General features: G+C 48.9%; 1 protein-coding gene across 1 annotated transcript in view; it reads left to right on the top strand.

The window, feature by feature from the left end:
* Itgb5 (integrin subunit beta 5) overlaps window positions 1–17,189 on the top strand; it is a 112,220-nt gene that overhangs the window by 84,642 nt on the left and 10,389 nt on the right. The window lies entirely within an intron of this gene.

The following is a 17,189-nucleotide window of genomic DNA, read 5'->3' as shown; positions in this document are numbered from 1 at the left end:
CTAAGTACTCATGGTTAGCTGCTCTCCCGCTCCAGGTCTGTGCGCTCTGGTTTGGAGCACTTGACTTGCTGTTCCATTTGGGGGTTTTGTGGTGGAGAAGCTATTTCCCAATCACCCCCGGCTCCCACACATGCTGACTCAGGCTCACAGGCTGCCAAGCTCAGTGTTTTCTGGTGGCGCCTCTCTCTTCTTCCCCCTGCAGCCTGTGGTAGAGGGGAATTGCTTGGTTGTGGTCTGTCTCTTGAGTGGGGGTTGTGGGGTGCATATGAAATAACAGCTGAGGCAGAGCTAGGATCAGAGGAGACACCTGGAGAAGCTCCTGCACGTCTGCTGAGCCCTCTGGGAGAAGCTTGGTGTTCTTGCCCCCTACTGAGAAACAGGACTGGACACATGCAGGAGGCTACAGTGTAGAGCAGGTTTTCCATCATGGAAATGAGCAGTGCGGCGAATCAGACTCAGGTCTGGAAACAATTGAACAGCTCTCATTACTTTTGTGACACATTGTCCTAGGAATGCTTGGGTGCCCTGGGCGCTCACTCTCCCACTGATTTCTAGAAACATCACAGTTTAGAGAATGGTTCTGTCCATCGACTCTTGCTGGGTATGCAAGGGGAGCTACATTGGGACAGTTTGGGGTATTCTGTTCTTTTCGTGAAGTGTTGACCCTTCAGAATTCCTCTGGCTGTGGGAAATAGGTCATTATTCAGTTGTTTTTAATGTATTAGAAGACTCTTGCTCAAACTTTGTTGTTCTTGGTTGGTTTCTGTGCCCAAACCATGCATTTCCTGGGATCCAAGTCACTCTTGTGGTACAAGTTAGGCTCCGGCTCAGCATGTAACATGAATTCTCTGAAGTACATCGAATAACTTGCCAACTGTTATCTTGGCTTCTGGGTTTCATAGAATGAGAAAATTTAGGTCAAATAGGATATGGAATTTTGAGCAGAACTCTTTTGGTCTCATGTCTGTAAGGCCCCCTAAGTAATAATCTAATTAAGGTTCTCTTCAGACCATGAAAAGGGAAGGTGTGACCCTAGTGCCATTTTTGCAGGTAGGCTGACATGACACGTTTATCCAAGAAGAGGTCCTAGGTCCATGCTGACAAAGTTCTGTTAAACTCTTGTAGCTAAGCTGTACATCCATGGCTCATGCATTCTTGGGATCATAATTTGAGAACAGACTAGACAGAATAGTTTTCAAGAACTCCTTCTCAACTCATAGTGGGGGGGGGGGGAGGCTGGTATATGTCTGCTATCCTGACTACAGGAGAGGCTAAGCTCAAGAGAATCACTGTTTCAGGTCAGCCCAGCCTAGGCTGAAAAATCCATGAAACTCCACACTAGCTAGCATACTGCCATCCTAGCTACATCAGGAAGGGGATGGGAGGATGGAGGGTGTAGTCCTACACCCTGCAGGAAGCCAAATCCTATTTCCAAAAAGGTCTGGAAGTATGAATGAACAGTAGAGCACCAGCCTAGCAAGCATAAGACCCAAGTTCAAACCCCAGTGTCAACAAAAACAATAATATAATACAAGGTATTCCTAAGATGAAGGCCCACTTCTGTGTTTCTTAAGCTCTCCCCAAATGAAATCCCATGGCACCATTATCCAGATAAGTTGAAATGTACTTCTCAATTCATGAAGATTAAGTAGAGTTTCCAAGAAGAGCCTCGAAGGAGTTAGCTTTCTGCCAATAAAGGCAGGAAGGTAAGACAGTGAGGGGAGCCAGGTGCAAAGGAGCAGAAATGGAAATTCTTGCCTAAAAGTTGTAGATCATAAAATTTTACAGACTAGGTGAAAAATAAGGCTAGGCAGTAAGTTGTTTGGCGTGAAATGTTTTAAAAGCAAAGAAAGGGTTAGTCCAGTTCAGGAGACAATAGACATGTGGGGAGCTCAGCATGCCCCAGGGGAAGACTTTCCCACCGTGCTCCTCTGTCTGCACTTCTTCCCTCTAACCTAACCAGAGCCCGTCCCCTGTGTGCTGCTCCTGCTCTGCTCTTCTGCTCCAAGTTCCTATCAATCAAGATCCAAAAGGAGGCCCTCCGTCTCAGTTCACCTACCAGTCTGTCATCATGAGAAGTGTGTGCTGTGGTGTTGGCCCTCGTGGAGTCTTGTGGAAAGACAGCCTGAGAGGTCTTGTGGCTTCTGCAGCATTCCCCTCCCTTGGCCAGCTGTGCACGGCACATCTGAGCCCCGTGCACCAGTGGTAAGACCCTCCTGTGGCACCTGCTGCCTGTCACATAGGCCCACGCTCTAGCGTGGATGAGGAGGTGACTTAACGTTGTCACTCCCTGCTGACTTTTCCTTCTCACCTTCCATTTGTGGTGTTTGACCACGAACTACTTCTTAGGCTCAGAACAATGCCCTTGTATGCTGCTCTCACATCACTCATTACAAGGTCCTGTAATTAGCTATAAGCAATACAGCTCGACTGGCTGGCTTTGCCCTGAATTCAAAACAGACAGGGCCATGCTTGACTGGTCCTGAAGTCCCAGAGTAGGTATAATATGAATAATAAGCAGACAGTTAGAATTGTAATTTTCAAAATCAATAGTCTGATGATCATTCCTGGGATTCTGGGTCACTGCTCTATTTTTTGTCTTAGCATTATAATAGCATACTTGTATGTGTGCGTGCCTGCATGTGTCTGCCAGTACTAGGGCTTGAACTCAGAATCTGGGCACTGTCCCTGACCTTTTGTGCTCAAGGCTAGTATTACTGTACCACTTGAGCCACAGCTCCACTTCTGGCTTTTTGATGGTAAATCAGAGATAGTAAGTCTCACAGACTTTCTTGCCTAGACTGGCTTCCAGCCAGGATCCTCAGATATCAGCCTCCTGAGTAGCTAGGATTACAGTGATGAGTCACTGGCACTCTGCTTTGCATAGTTAGTCTTGTATGTGGTTTCCATGATGAAGGTTTCCAAATGCACCTCTGGATGAAACAAGATTTCCAGAAAAGAACCTCCTGAGAGATTGCCACCACAGTGCTTCAGGTAGAAGTACCTAGAAAAATTCAAGGCTTTTTCACATTTATTAATTTCTGTTCAGGTTGTTAGTAGTTGCCAGGTATTATTGGCAAGTACAAGGAATATATGAGTCTGTATGTGTGTATCTAAGGTAGGTAGGTAGACAGATAGATAGATAATTAGAGAAAGGATTGCTCTTCACCCAAAGGAAGCCCTTGGGCAGATGTTAGGAACCTAGTTGGCAATTTCCTCTATTTGGTATTAAATAAATCATAATTAGGCATGCATGAGGGAAGTCTATGAGAGTCCTGATCTCTTTTGGAGCACTCAGAATGGTAGTTCTGAGATTAAGATTCTTCTACAAGATTTTTCAGTTAACTGTGATTAGTAGGAATTGTAATCCCATAATTGGTGAAGACTTCTGCAGCCACCATTTCCCTGGGTGTTTGAGAGCAGTATGTGTCCCCTAGGATTCCATTGTTAACACAGGCAACACGGCCAGAAACCGTGCTGTTGACCAGCACCGAGGTGTGTGTTTTCTTGTCTTTTCCACAGGCGCACTGTAAGAGCTTGTGGTGGCATACATGTGTAATGGGAAAAAAAATGGCTCTGGAGGGAAAAGCACCAGGATTCTAACCTGGCTCTGACCCCCTTCTCTCTTTCTAGGACAGCATCATGTTTCACTCCCCGTGTGCTGTCCTATTTTGAATACATTTTACTCCACCCTGTAGAAATATCCATGATTTTAAAACAGGATGCTTTTAGAAAATTCCCCAAAGCATGCCACCCATTTTCACCCAGTGCTCAGCTCACTTGAAATGCAAAAAGGTGCCAGAATGTGGGGCTTGACCATTCAGCTAGACCATCCATCCTTAAATTAGTTGGGTGTACCAGCCTAGCAGAGCTGCATGGCCCTGGAGTCAGCCAGCCTCTTGCAGCTTGTGCTTAGAGAAGCCAGCTCTTAGGCAGTGCAGCGACAACTATGTCACAAGCATCTTCACCCAGGGTCATTTCGTTTTAGGCAGGTCACTCCCATGTCTCATTCAACATGAGCTCATTGAACATCCCTCATCTATGCTAAATGCCAGGGCTGGCAAGCCTGAACTAATTTCTTAAGCACTTTTTTTTGCCAGTCCTGAGGCTTGAACCCAGCGCCTGAGCACTGCCCCTGGCTTCTTTTTGCTCAAGGCTAGCACTCTACCACTTGACTACAGCATCACTTCTGGCTTTTTCTGTGTATGTGGTTCTGAGGAATCAAACCCAGGGCTTCATGAATGCAAGGCAAGCACTCTACTGCTAAACCACATTCCCATCCCAAGCCTGAATTAATTTCTAAGTGTCTGTTTCCCCTGGGATTTTCCACAGCTCAGAAACTCCTTGGGGTTGAGGAATGGGAGTAAGAATCATTGTAAGCTGCTGTTTTCACCTTCCAGACTCTTGAGACCTTAACTGACAAGGAACTATGCTAACCCATGTGGCTCCATGCTCATTGAACTGAGCTCTAACACCAAACACAGTTCACCAGTGATTCTAAGAAGCAAATGACCTTGTACTAAGGATTATGCCTTTGAACTTCAGGCTTGAAGGTCATGAAGTTTGGCTTATGTGGGACATGATGAAGTTTAAAAACAAAGGGAAATCCTAGGAAGACCATGAGAATGCCAAAGATAAGCATCTACTCAGTATTAGCTTTTTATTACGTATTATATAGTAACCAGTAGCTAGTGGCTCACAACCAGAATCCTAGTTACTCAGGAGGCTGAGATCTGAGGATCAAGGTTTGAACCCATGTGGGGCAGAAAAGTCCCCGATTCTTAACTCTAACCACTGAAGAGCTAGAAGTGAAGCTGTAGCTCAAATTGTAGAGCAACCAGCCTTCAGTGAAAAATCTAAAGGACAGGCCCTGAGTTCAGGTTCCAGTACTGGCATACATATCCAAAAATACTATATGGTAACAAATGAGAAAAGGTTCTGCTCTAAAATTTAGAACTGGGGCTGGGAATATGGCCTAGTGGCAAGAGTGCTTGCCTCATATATATGAAGCCCTGGGTTCAATTCCTCAGCACCACATACATAGAAATACCCAGAAGTGGCACTGTGGCTCAAGTGGTAGAGTGCTAGCTTTGAGCAAAGAGGCCAGGGACAGTGCTCAGACCCTGCGTTCAAGCCCCAGGACTGGCAATACAAAAAACAAACAATAAAATAAAATAAAATTTAGAACTATGAGAGACCTCTGGTGGTAGAAATAGTCTCAGTGTCCCCTTTTCTTCTTGGGCTCAGATGCGGAGCTGGCATTTTCAGCTTGGGTTTGACTTAGGATATTCTGGTGCAGCTGCTTACTGCTGGGGCAGGATGGGAGAGAGCTCTCTTGTCTTTTTCAGAGGTGTTTATGCCTCTTGGTGACTGGTCTTAGAGCTGTAGCTCTAAATGCTCTTAAGTCTGAATTGCTTAGAAACTTACCCCCTGCAAGTTTTCCTCCTTAGCAAGCACTGCTCATTCCTTCAGACCCAACTCACAACGCCCCACCCCCTCTAGCCCATCCCCTGAGCCCAATTGAACCTATACTAAAAATAATACACTCCCAGGATAGAGATGCTATTTGACATCACAAAATTGACCTTGTCATAGGCAGGTGTTGTAATAATGCAAGAAGAATCGATCTTGTAGTAAGAAACTACAGTGGCCTTGTTTCCTTGGAAATATGCTGATTTGTTAGTATTTTGTACTCAGCAGAAGCAAGTGCTAAGTAGGAGTTTCTGCATCACATGCCTTTCCTAATAGTGCCAATCCCACACAGCAGGCCAACTATGCACTGCTGCTTCAGCTGAGGCCAGAACTCACCACTTCCTGTGTGTGCTTGCTTCCTTCCTTCCTTTCTTCCCTCCCTCCCTCCCTTCCTTCTTTCCTCTCTTCCTGCCTTAGGCTGAGCTTAGCTATGTTGCCCAGGACATGATCCTCTCCACCCTTGACTCTGTATCTGGACCAGCAGCGGGTGTGTGCCGCTGCTTCTGACCCGCTCCTTACGGCTCTTGACTATCAATTCAGACCAGAATAGCCAGTGACCCTCACCCCTACTACCTTAGCTCTCATTTCCTAAGTCTTTCTTACTTAGTCTTTATCCTCATCAAAAGTTTAGTAAACATTTAATCTCTGATTTCCTAAGCAAATTTCTCAGAGTTACACAAGAGTGTGTTCAGCACAGGAGATCGGGTCTGAAGAATCGGTGGGCCAAGGCCATATAGTGTGCAGCAGGTGCTGGCTGTTATTGATTGCGCTGAGCTTACTTTCCTTTCCTGAACTGCTGTGAGCCTAGTCTAATGTGTCCAATGCTCTGTGGCTGCCAGGGAGCTCATGGCGTTATGACAGCCCTACGAGAGACTGCTGTGTTGTAGCTGGGGGAGGCTGAGGCTGGCAGCCTGGCAAGTGAAACACACTTCCCATGGAGGGTGGCCTACAGCCTTGCTCCCAGAAGTCTCCCTCCCCTGGCCCCAGTGCCTGCTCTTCTCCAGGCGGCTGCCTGCTTGCCACCTCCCGGCTCAGCTGGCTCCTGGCAGCCAAGCTGCAGCGTGGCAGTACATGTGACCCGCACCACCCTGCCCATTGAGAACGCTCCGCAGTCTCAGCCTGGGATGGAATTAGGCAATGCTTCGCCCACCACCACCACAACAAGACATTCTTCCAGTCTGGAAATAGGAACCCTCTCATCCTACCACAACCCAGAGGCTGGGAGTTCACACTCTCCAGATGTGACTGGCATTGCCCCCGGCGGGTTGTGCAGGGAAAAGGCAAACCTCAGGTGTTGATCTGAGCTCCCTGTTTCTCTTGGCCCCAGCCTTCTGTTTCTCTTTCTGCATCAGCATTCTCAGGGGCTTGGAAGAGGGTGATAGCGAATTCCACCCAGCAGTCTCCAGACCTCTGACACCGGAAGGGTGACTTCATTCAGTAACACCGGGTTTAATGGTCCCTCTGGGGCCTTAATCTCCCTGTGGCCGGTGGAGCTGGGAGGCAGCTTGAGTTTACAGGACACACAAGTGTGGAGATGCTGGAGGCGAAGGAACCCTTGAGAGAGGGCTCTGTTGCCCTTGACAATGGAGCCTTAGCTTTCCAGTTGGTGCCGTGCAGGCATGTCAGGAAGTAACAGTGAGATTTGGAGAAATGGGTCTTAAAGCCACATCAACTACTTTTTTTCACAGTGGTAATATTGTGCTGTTCCGATACCCACTGTAACATGTGGCTCCACCACACGAAAGCACGGGGTAAAGGGCTTGTCTCAACACTTCTGGGAAACTCCACTGGCTGCCTCTTGGGACCACAAGCTGAGGACCGAGGAGCCGCTGGCTGGAGTCTGATGTTGCAGCTCATTTGTGTCTCTGATGAGCTTCATGCTGGAGAAATCCATATGCACAGAGGTGCAAGGCCTGTGATTTCTGCCTGACGTGACCATGGCCTGCCAAAGGACAGGAAATCCTTTTCATTTTCTTAAGTATATGTGTGTGTTCATCAAACCATAGGCCTCAGAAGATCTCAGCCTTCTGAGTAGCTAGGATGACAGGCATGAGCTACCAGTGCTCAGCTTGCAAAGAGGATCCTTAGCCCTCTTTTCTTTACGCTACCCTGAAGTCTTGAGGTGTCATGAACATATTTGCCAACAATTGGAGATTCTTAGGAATGACTGATAGTTGTGTTCCTTTCTTTTTTTTTTTTTGGCCAGTCCTGGGCCTTGGACTCAGGGCCTGAGCACTGTCCCTGGCTTCTTCCCGCTCAAGGCTAGCACCCTGCCACCTGAGCCACAGCGCCGCTTCTGGCCGTTTTCTGTATATGTGGTGCTGGGGAATCGAACCTAGGGCCTCGTGTATCCGAGGCAGGCACTCTTGCCACTAGGCCATATCCCCAGCCCCAGTGTTCCTTTCTTAATTTCCGGCGTTGACTGTTCCTGAAGGGCTTGAAGTTTGTCTTGATGTGGTTCACCTCTCCTAACCACCCACCCCCACCATGCTGGGCAGTGGGTGTACAGAAAGAAACTCTGTACAGAAAGAAACTCTGTCCCGTTTGGATTCAGCCCTCGACTCCTTTGACCTTTGAGGTGCAGTCAGTGGACGCTGCTGGCCATGTCTTCTCTGGAATATTCTCTTCCAACTGTTAGTCTCCTTCGCAGCATGGCCTCCTGGCTCCCTGCCTCCCTCCCTCCCTCCCCCCTTCCTTCCTCCCTGCGATGCTTCCTTCCTTCCTCCCCTCCTTCCTCCTTCTTGGCAGTACTGGGAATTGAACTCATGGCCTCTCACTTCTAGACAGGTGCTCTAACCTGCCCTTGCAATCCCTTCCATCTCCACATTCCCAAGCTGAGCTCATGTTCTTCCTTCCAGCTTAGCACTCTTCCCGTCATCCTCCCTTTGACTTTCAGTCCTTCTCCAGTGGTGCAAGTGAAGCCCTGGGATCACCTTCTATCCATCTTCTCCCACCTGCACCTCCCCCTCCCCTGGGCTTGTTCCCTGACTGTGGCTGCTTCTCCAAGGCTTCTTTTCCCATGTGTGCCTTCTAGAAGCAGTGAATGTTTGGAAAGGCTAGAACCTGCAGAGCCTGGAGACGTGGAACAGATGAAGACACTCGAGAGCTAGGCTGGGGTGTCTGGCAGTCAGCCGCCTGGCCAATTGTGTACAAAGTATTGAAGTGGAATACCCAGTGATAGGGATCATAAGCAAAAATCAAGAACAACAACAGTATAGCACTGCATGGTTCACATTGTAGAAAAATAGCTGAGGAGGCCACAGGAAAACTGACCAGAGGCAGGGGCAGACAGCAAGTGCAAAGCACAAGGCCAGGAGAGTGTGCAGGGCCTGGGGAAGCCCAGCTCTACCACATCACAGTTCACTGCCAGCGCGATTTGGAACTAAAGAAAATAATTCAAGCTCTTTAACCAGGCTCTCGGGTCTTCTTCTCCCAGTTTATCCTCCACCCTCCCACCCAACCAGCTGGCCCTGTGCAGCCCAGGCCTTTCTCTGTCTCTCTCGCTTCTCCCCTGACCCCTTCACTCCAGGCTGCCTGCTAGCCCTGTGCATCATCACAGACCCAATGCAGGAGCCCCCAATACCCTCCCTCCTCCCCTCCTGCCCCCAAAGCTGTGGCTTAACCCAGGGCCTTTCCATTTCCCTGCCTGCATCACTTCAGCATTTACCAATGTGCTCTTTTACTTCATTGATCACTCCATGGTGACAGGACTGCTGGAGAGGAAGCATTACAGCATGGTTAGGGTATAGACTTCTGCAGGGAACACATGTGGCTCGGGATCCTGCCAGCTGCTGCTGTGTAACTGACTTCCTGTCTTGCCTTTCCTTTATCTGCAGAAGTTAAGGAAATAACTGTTCACTACATAGGGTCACCGGAGGACTGGGGTACTTTGTGCTACTTTGTATCAGTGCAGTGCTTGGCTGTGTTATATTAGATCTCTTTTAATATGACCAAAAATAAACGAAGGAACAAAAATCACCTGGGAAAAACCAACTTGAGAAGTGGGATGGTTTGTCTTGGCTCATGGTTTCAGTCTCTAGTCACTTGGCTGTGTCAGGACAGCATGTCCTCAGGGGCAGTGTGTGGTGGAGCAGAGCTCGTCTCCTCTTGGCAGCTGAGAAGCAGACAGACAGAAGAGAGAGGAAGAGCCAGGGTGCTAATATCCCCTTCAAGAGCCCACCGCCAGTGACGTCCCCTCCTTCCATGAGTCCTGACCTCCTGAAGATTCCCTTACTCCCAATTACACCATGTTGGGACCAAGTCTTTAACACACGCACCTTTAAGGAACACCCCAGATCTAAACTACAGTCCTGGCCATTGCGTAAAATGTTACAGTTCTGAAGAGATATTAGTGGCTTGATGTCTGAGTGGGATTAGAGGCCCCTTAGAGGCAGCAAGTGCATGTCTCTATCACAAAGCATTCCCCAGTCCTGTAAGATAGGCCGACACCTCCTGCAGTTACTGGTGGACGCCCTGGAGTCTGGTCCAGATCCACATTGTCCAGCAGCAGAGCACAGCGCAACACAGCAAGCAGTCCCGGAGGCTTCAGAGAGAGTGATAGGAGGGGATGCTGAGTAGCTGACACTCAACAGTGCGGTGCCAGAGAGCCTGGCATGGGCTTAAGCCACGCGGCCACAGTACTCCCTTCATGGGAGGAGCCTCCCTGAGCTGGCAAGTTCATCAGTGACTTGCCTTTGGCAAGGTTAACGTGCTGTTTACAGGGCCCCGAGACTCTGGTGAGAGCTTAACTCTTCAAGAGAACTTCTATCCCTCCCCTGGAGGTCTGTCTACTTGCTGCTGAGACCCTCGTGAGGGTGTGGGAACAGGGCCCGTGCCTTTCACCCCCATATGCCGAATAAAGATAGTGAAGGCCAGAGAACGGTTTATTACATGGCAGTCATGGGGCACGTCAGGACATCTTCAGCCATCTCTAGATACAGACACTGGCTCCAGGCTCAATAGGGAGAATCGGGGCAGGGAGTGAGAAAGGTATGCATGGCTGAAACAGCCCTGCCTCACAGGTACGGCCTGCTTGACCACTAGCTTAGTCTTTGTTCTTGGAGGAGTTCGCTTTACCTGTGATGATAAGAAGAGATGTGGTTTGCCTCCCTCACAGGATCTTCTCAGTGAATCTTCCCTTTCCCGGAGCCCAAGGTGATTGAGCTCAGATCAAAGGGCACACGGATACAGTGCTGAGGGACTGTCAGTTCATTCACAGGACCCAGCAGAAGCTGGGTTGTCTTTTACCCAGTCTGGCATGAGGGCATCTGGAATGCCTGTGTGGTGGGCCCCTGCCGTGCTTCCTTCCTGCAGGGGCCAGGGGTAAGGCTGTGGGCACAGGGTCTGAAGCCACACGCCTGCAGTTTGTTTCCTACTCCTCCATACAGTTGTTGGGGAGTCCCGGGGCCTCACCTAGAGATGTCTAGACACATGTGCAGCCTGACTCAGGATGACAGGAATATCACCTCAGATAGGCCAAGGCCTTGGCACACGTCCCTTCCATTTCTTTCACTACTTCCTGTTTACAGGGCCACCTGTTCTAAAGGAAGGGGGACTTTGGGGTACACAGAGTACCATGGTAGAAGGAAGCTCCCTTCCTGTTCAAGCACAGAAGCCACACACAGATACAGACACAGATACACACACACACACACACACACACACACACACACACACACGCACGCACACACACCCCTTCAGCCTTGCTCTGGCTAGAATGGTTGCTGAGGGAACCCACAGTACATTCCAGCTATGGAGAGATGGTTTACACCCTCAGGGCCTAGTGTCTACCTGGCTGTGTCCCCTTTTTCTTCTGAGCAGATGTGAGAAGAGGACAACAGCTCTCATTACTGCCCCCTTCGAAATGGCTCCTTTCGTCCTCCAGGCCTCTTCCCAAGGTCCTCTGAGGTCACCAGGGATCTGCAGGCCTAGAATTGAGCCTGGGAAGGAGGTGGAGCAGTGGCCTCCTTCTTGGGCCTGGTGCTGGGTGCAGGAGGCCGTTTACGCTGCCTCTGAGGTCAAACCAGGGGCTTCAGTGCCCAGCTTTGGGTCAGCTGGAGGGCCAGGCTCTCCTCCCTCCCTCATTTATTCAGTCCTGTAGTATGGAAAGATGGCAGGGAGCTCCCTGGGGGACCTGTGCTCCATTGGCCTCCCCATCTGGACTCCGGGGCTCCATCTAGCCTTGGTGTCTTGCAGCCCTGGGTAGTTTGTCCTGATGTCGTTCCTTTGGGTAGCATAGGTCAGATAACCATGTGAGAGCTTCTAACCCTGCAGGCCTCTGATCCAAGCTGACAGGACCATGCTCTCTCCCATCCTTTAAGAAGGTCTGCTCTCTTTGGGCACTGGTGCCTCCTGCCTTTAATTGTAGCTACCTGGGAGGCTGAGATTTGAGGATTGCAGTTCAAAGTCAGCCCAGGCAGAAAATCCCATGAAATTCTTGTTGGTTTTTTTGTTTGTTTGTTTGTTTGTTGGCTAGTCCTGGGGCTTGTGTTCAGAACCTGGGCCCTGAATTCTTTTGCTTCCTTTGCTCAAGGCTAGTACTCTACCACTTGAGCCACAGCACCACTTCTGGCTTCTCCTGTGTACATGGTACTGAGGAATCCAACCCAGGGTTTCATGCATGCTAGGCAAGCACTCTACCACTCAGCCACATTCCCAGCCCTCCATGAGACTCTTATTTCTAATTAAACAACAAGAAGCCAGAAGTGGAGCTGTGACTCTAATAGCAGAGACAGCATGCAGGCCCTGAGTTCAAGCCACCCAAAAAAGATCTGCTCTCAGCTTCCTCTTCTGAGCTCACTGGCATTGCCAGGATTCATTGGATGAAGCTAGCTTCATCCTTGTAGATAAAGGCAAATAAAATATAGAGATGCTCTTAGCATTTACTCAGTGGGTGGTAGAGGAGGGTTTGACCAGCCCATACCCCACTAGCTTTTTACCAGCTCATCACTCTTGTTACCCCAAGATACTTTATTCTGGGCACCTAACCCTGTAGCATCTCCCTAGTTCATCTTCTCCTCTCCTCCCGTTGGTCACTGCTGCTATCTCTCTTCAGAGATCATCATTCCCTTTACCAAAAAATTTCCCTCCCAGAATTTTCTCCTAAAATCTTTCTTACTTTGAAAAAAAGGTTCCACAAAGTAACACCACCATTTTCCTTCCTCCCAGGCCCTACTGGTTTCAGATGGCTGTGGGAGTGGGCCATGCCTACATTCACTGTGACTTCGCAGTCACTTCCTGGCAGGCTGGACTCTGTCCTCAGAGCCCTCTGCCCTCACCAGTCTGTGGCAAAACCTGTAACTGCTGCCGGATTTGCCCTTGACCTCCACGAAGCATCCTCAGTGCCAGGCTTCCTCTCACTGACTCCTTTGGCTCCCAGACCACCATTCCCCTCCTCCATCCAGCACAGGCTGAATAACCAGCATTCTGTTTTATAAAGGAGGCAAGGAGGCTGGGCCCACAGCCCGTACAAGCGCCGTTTTGCTGATGGAAAGCTGTTGAATTCTGTAGAGCTGAAATTCTGTATAAATAGGCACATTTACAACTTCCTGTCCATTTCGCTATCAGTCATTCCAACAGAGTAGAAACGTTAATAACTTGCATGTGGGGCTGCTCACAGCACACAGCACTCCACCGCCCCTTCCATAGCCGTGTCTGTGTGTGATAGAAGGATCTTTTATATCTGTACAGTATTAGTTAAACTCTCATTCAGTCAGCCTTTTTCTTTTCTTTTTTTTTTTTTGGCCAGTCCTGGGGCTTAAACTCTGGGCCTAGGTCCTGTCCCTGAACTTTTATTCAAGGCTAGCACTCCACATTTGAGTCATAGCCCACTTCCACCTTTTTTTTTGAGTAGTTTATTTGAGATAAGGTTATCATGGACTTTCCTGCCCAGGCTGGCATTAAACCATGATCTTCAGATCTCAGTCTCCTGAGTAGCTAGGGTGACAGTACAGGCATGAGCCACTGGTGCTCAGAAGTGAGCTTCGTTTTTTGATGACGAGTTCTTGCTTAGGTGCTCTGAACACTGTCAGTCCCCATGATTGGAGATGGATGATGTGCTGTTGATCCTTGGAACAGGGCCAGATGGCCTTTGTTGCTTTCTGAACATCAGGAGAGGCCAGAGGTGAGCAGATGTAGGAGTCTCTGAGGCTTCGCAGCCATGTCTGAATAGAATGCAACCTGCTTCGCCATCATCCCCTTTTTGATGCACTTGGTGGCTTATACTTTCTAAAGGAGGTGTGGGGGATTGAAACCAAGATGGTACCTCGTTGTCTTGGGTACCATCTGCTATCACTTGGTGGAACTTATTTGGAGTACTGTGTTAAGGGGGGTCCTGAACATGGGCCAGATGACAAGGTCAGCTCCCAAGTGTGAAGGAGGAAATGGTAGCCTGTGTCACATCTCTGCCTTAGCTGCTTTAAGCTTTTCTTTTCTCCAGTGCTAAGGATGGAACCCAGAGCCCTGTGCATGCTAGGCACCTCCCACTCCCCTCACCCCCCCCCATCCTCTGAGCTCTCTGAAAGACAGTGAGCTCCTTGATACCGATCAGTTTAGAGCTGTAAGGATCATCATTCTAAACAGCAATCCTGGGTGTGTGTGTGTGTGTGTGTGTGTGTGTGTGTGTGTGTGTGTGTGTGTATGTGTGTATACACCTACCTGTACATGTACCAATCCTGGGGCTTGAACTCAGGGCCTGGGTGCTGTCCCTTTGCTTTTTTCCTCTCAAGACTGGTGCTCTACCAGTTGAACCACAGCTCCACTTCTGTCTTTTGGGTGGCTAATTGGAGATATGATTCTCAAGGACTTTCCTGCCCAGGCTGGCTTTGAACCATTATTCTCAGATCTCAGCCTCTTGAGTTGCTAGGATAAGCCACTGGCATCTGGCCTGGAGGGCACTTTGTGAAAACTGTGGATTGGTGGATGGGTGGGGGGATGGATGCATGGATGGATGGATGGGTTTGTGGTAAGGCAATGTGTAGCATGCTCATGGTAGAAGCTCGCTGCACGATCCTTTTAACTTTGCTGCAGGTTTGGAAATTTCCATAGTGAAGTGTGGGGTGGGGGGAAGGAATCACTCCAAACATTGAATCATTTTTATTTGAGCCAGGCTCATAACCAGTGTGGTCTCTGGGGCCATGGTGATCCATTTCATGTATGATGATGTCCTGGAGGGGGGAGTCTCTGCTGTTCAGGCCCCAAGCTGGTGCTGGTCACACATCGGTGGGGACAGCAGGCAGTGCTCAGTCCGTGACCTTGGGCAGCAGGGCACTGTGCTCTCCTGTGGCATCCATGTCTCATGTTGGCTCCTCCTACACAGGGCATTCCTCACCCTCCTCCTTGCCTGCCTGGCATTCCTTCCCTGGCAGAGGCCTGGCCATGTGCCTCTGCACTGCCTGTGAAATGTTCTGTGGCTCAGAGCCACCTGGAAAAGGCTGTCCTGTGCGCAGGGCTGGGCCACTGGGCTGCTCCAGATGACTTCCCCATCCCCTTCAGTGGCGGGGACTGTGCATGCTGGGCTAGAGGAAGCAGGGCCAGGAAGTTAGGTAGCCAGGAAGAGGTGCTCTGGGGCTAGGGCCTGACCTCTGTGACACCCATACTCAGTGGTCACAGGTAGGGGCTGGGATCCAATGCCAGTGTAGCTGATGCAGGTGTGCAGACAAAATACAAGGACTCTCAGCCCAGCTGCCCCATCGCCCACTGGCCCAGAAGCGGCACTCAGTAAACACAGACAGGTGTTACGAATGATGTCAGCCTAAGCAAAATGGCATTAGAAAGGAAGACACGCTGCAGAAATACTACAAAGTAGTTTTTTTTTTAATTAAGAGACATTTGCATCAGTTGTAGTTGTGCATTTCTATAATAACAGTATTTCAGAAGCTAGAGCAGGAGGAAAGTTAAAAGTCAGCCTTGGCTACATAAAAAGACTCTGTCTCATTTTTTCCTTTAAAGATGTTTGTAGCAGTGCATTCTACCTGGCGCTTGATGCCCTAGGAAGATGGTGGTGTTCATGCTTTCTGTACTTTTTTCTTTTTTTTTTTTCTGTACTCTTAACAGGCATTTACTGTCTTTCTCTCTGTCTCTGTCTCTGTCTCTGTCTCTCTCCTCTGAATCTTGATGCCCCTCCTGTGGACACTGGAAGAACTTTGAGGCCATCCGTGTCAGTGAAAACCAAGGAAAAGTGTAGTCCCCTGAGCTTCTAGGAACAATAGGGCTTGTAAATTTTCACTGTTTTAGAGTTTACTCTCAGCTTCTATAACTCCATCTTGCTGACTCCATGCTAGAGGGCTGCACCCCCACTTGTGAGACTAGTTTCTTGCAGTTTGACATTTAAAAATATATGTAGCCTATGTTCCTCTCTGTGTCTAGGTAGCAACCATAGTAACAGATTATAAAAATGATCATGGTAATAGATTATAGAAATAATCATAGTAGTAGTTACAGAAATGTCATGGAGATTGTCAGGTTGGTCCATTTATGATTGAGTACTGGATTGTTTTAGCTCACTCATGCTTGCTCAGTTGATTTTAGGGAAACATGGTAACAATTGTTAAAATAAAGTGGATATTAGGTCAGCCTGACTGTGAAATTGTGCTTCTGTAAACAGCTTGCTTAAACCGTTTGTGACGTGCTCTACTCCCTTCATTGACACCCCTGCATCTGTGCTACATGACCACCTGCTGTAGAATGCATAGCTTCTACCTTAAAAAACCCAGCCCTGGGGCTGGGAATGTGGCTTAGCGGTAGAGTGCTTGCCTAGCATGCATGAAGCCCTGGGTTTGATTCCTCGACACCACATATGTAGAAAAAGCTGGAAGTGATGTTGTGGCTGAAGTGGTAGAGTGCTAGCCTTGAACAAAAAAGGAACAGTGCTCAGGCCCTGAGTCCAAGGCCCAGGACTGGCAAAAAAAAACCAACCCAGCCCTGTGGTGGCTCATGGCTGTTCTTCACCATCCCAATGGTGGAGAGCAGACGCTGTGCACAGCTAAAAACGATTCCTAGCCCAGTTGACTGAGTATTGGTGACTTTCTTGTCATGGTTGTGAGTCCTGGGTGGCCAGGATACTGCAATGCCTACCTATCACCATGCCTCACTGTGCCAGCATCTGCTCTTTCCCTGGGCTCAAATCCTGCCTCTGCTGCAGCTAGCTGCATGACCTTTACTAAACTGTTTTATCTCTAATCTCAAGTTTCATCTCTCATTAGATGGAGGATAAGAAACCAGGCACAATGACTCACACCTGTAATCTGAGCTGCTCAGGAAGCTGAGCAGGCATATTAAGGTTCAAAGCCAGCCTGGGCAGAAAAATATACCTGTCTTATATCTCCGATTGACAAGCAAAAAAGCCAGATTTGTGGTATGGGTCAAGTGGTAGAGTGCCATCTGTGAGCGGAAAAAGCCATGTTGAAACTAAGAGGCCCTGAGTTTAAGTCTCTATACCAGCACACGCACACACACACACCTGCAAATATAGTCACTTCATGGATTACTGGGAGAACAAAGAGTTTAAGGCACATCGTGCCACACCTGGCATGAATGCACAGAGCCTCCCCCTGAGGCCAGGGCTAGGGGTGCCCAGGGCCAAGAGGCAGAAGTCATTGTCTCCCTAGGACCGAGGGAGAACAGCTGTGCTACTTTATGATTGTGCCTGAAACAAACAGTCACACATTCAGTGTTTTCAAGTAACCCCATTTGCTCTCCTGCAGCACTGGAGGTCAGAG

This window comes from Perognathus longimembris, chromosome 5 (assembly GCF_023159225.1).
Source record: "Perognathus longimembris pacificus isolate PPM17 chromosome 5, ASM2315922v1, whole genome shotgun sequence".
NCBI lineage: Eukaryota > Metazoa > Chordata > Mammalia > Rodentia > Heteromyidae > Perognathus > Perognathus longimembris.
The sequence above is the reverse complement of the archived record's forward strand: the minus strand, read 5'-3'. Positions and strand labels throughout refer to the sequence as shown.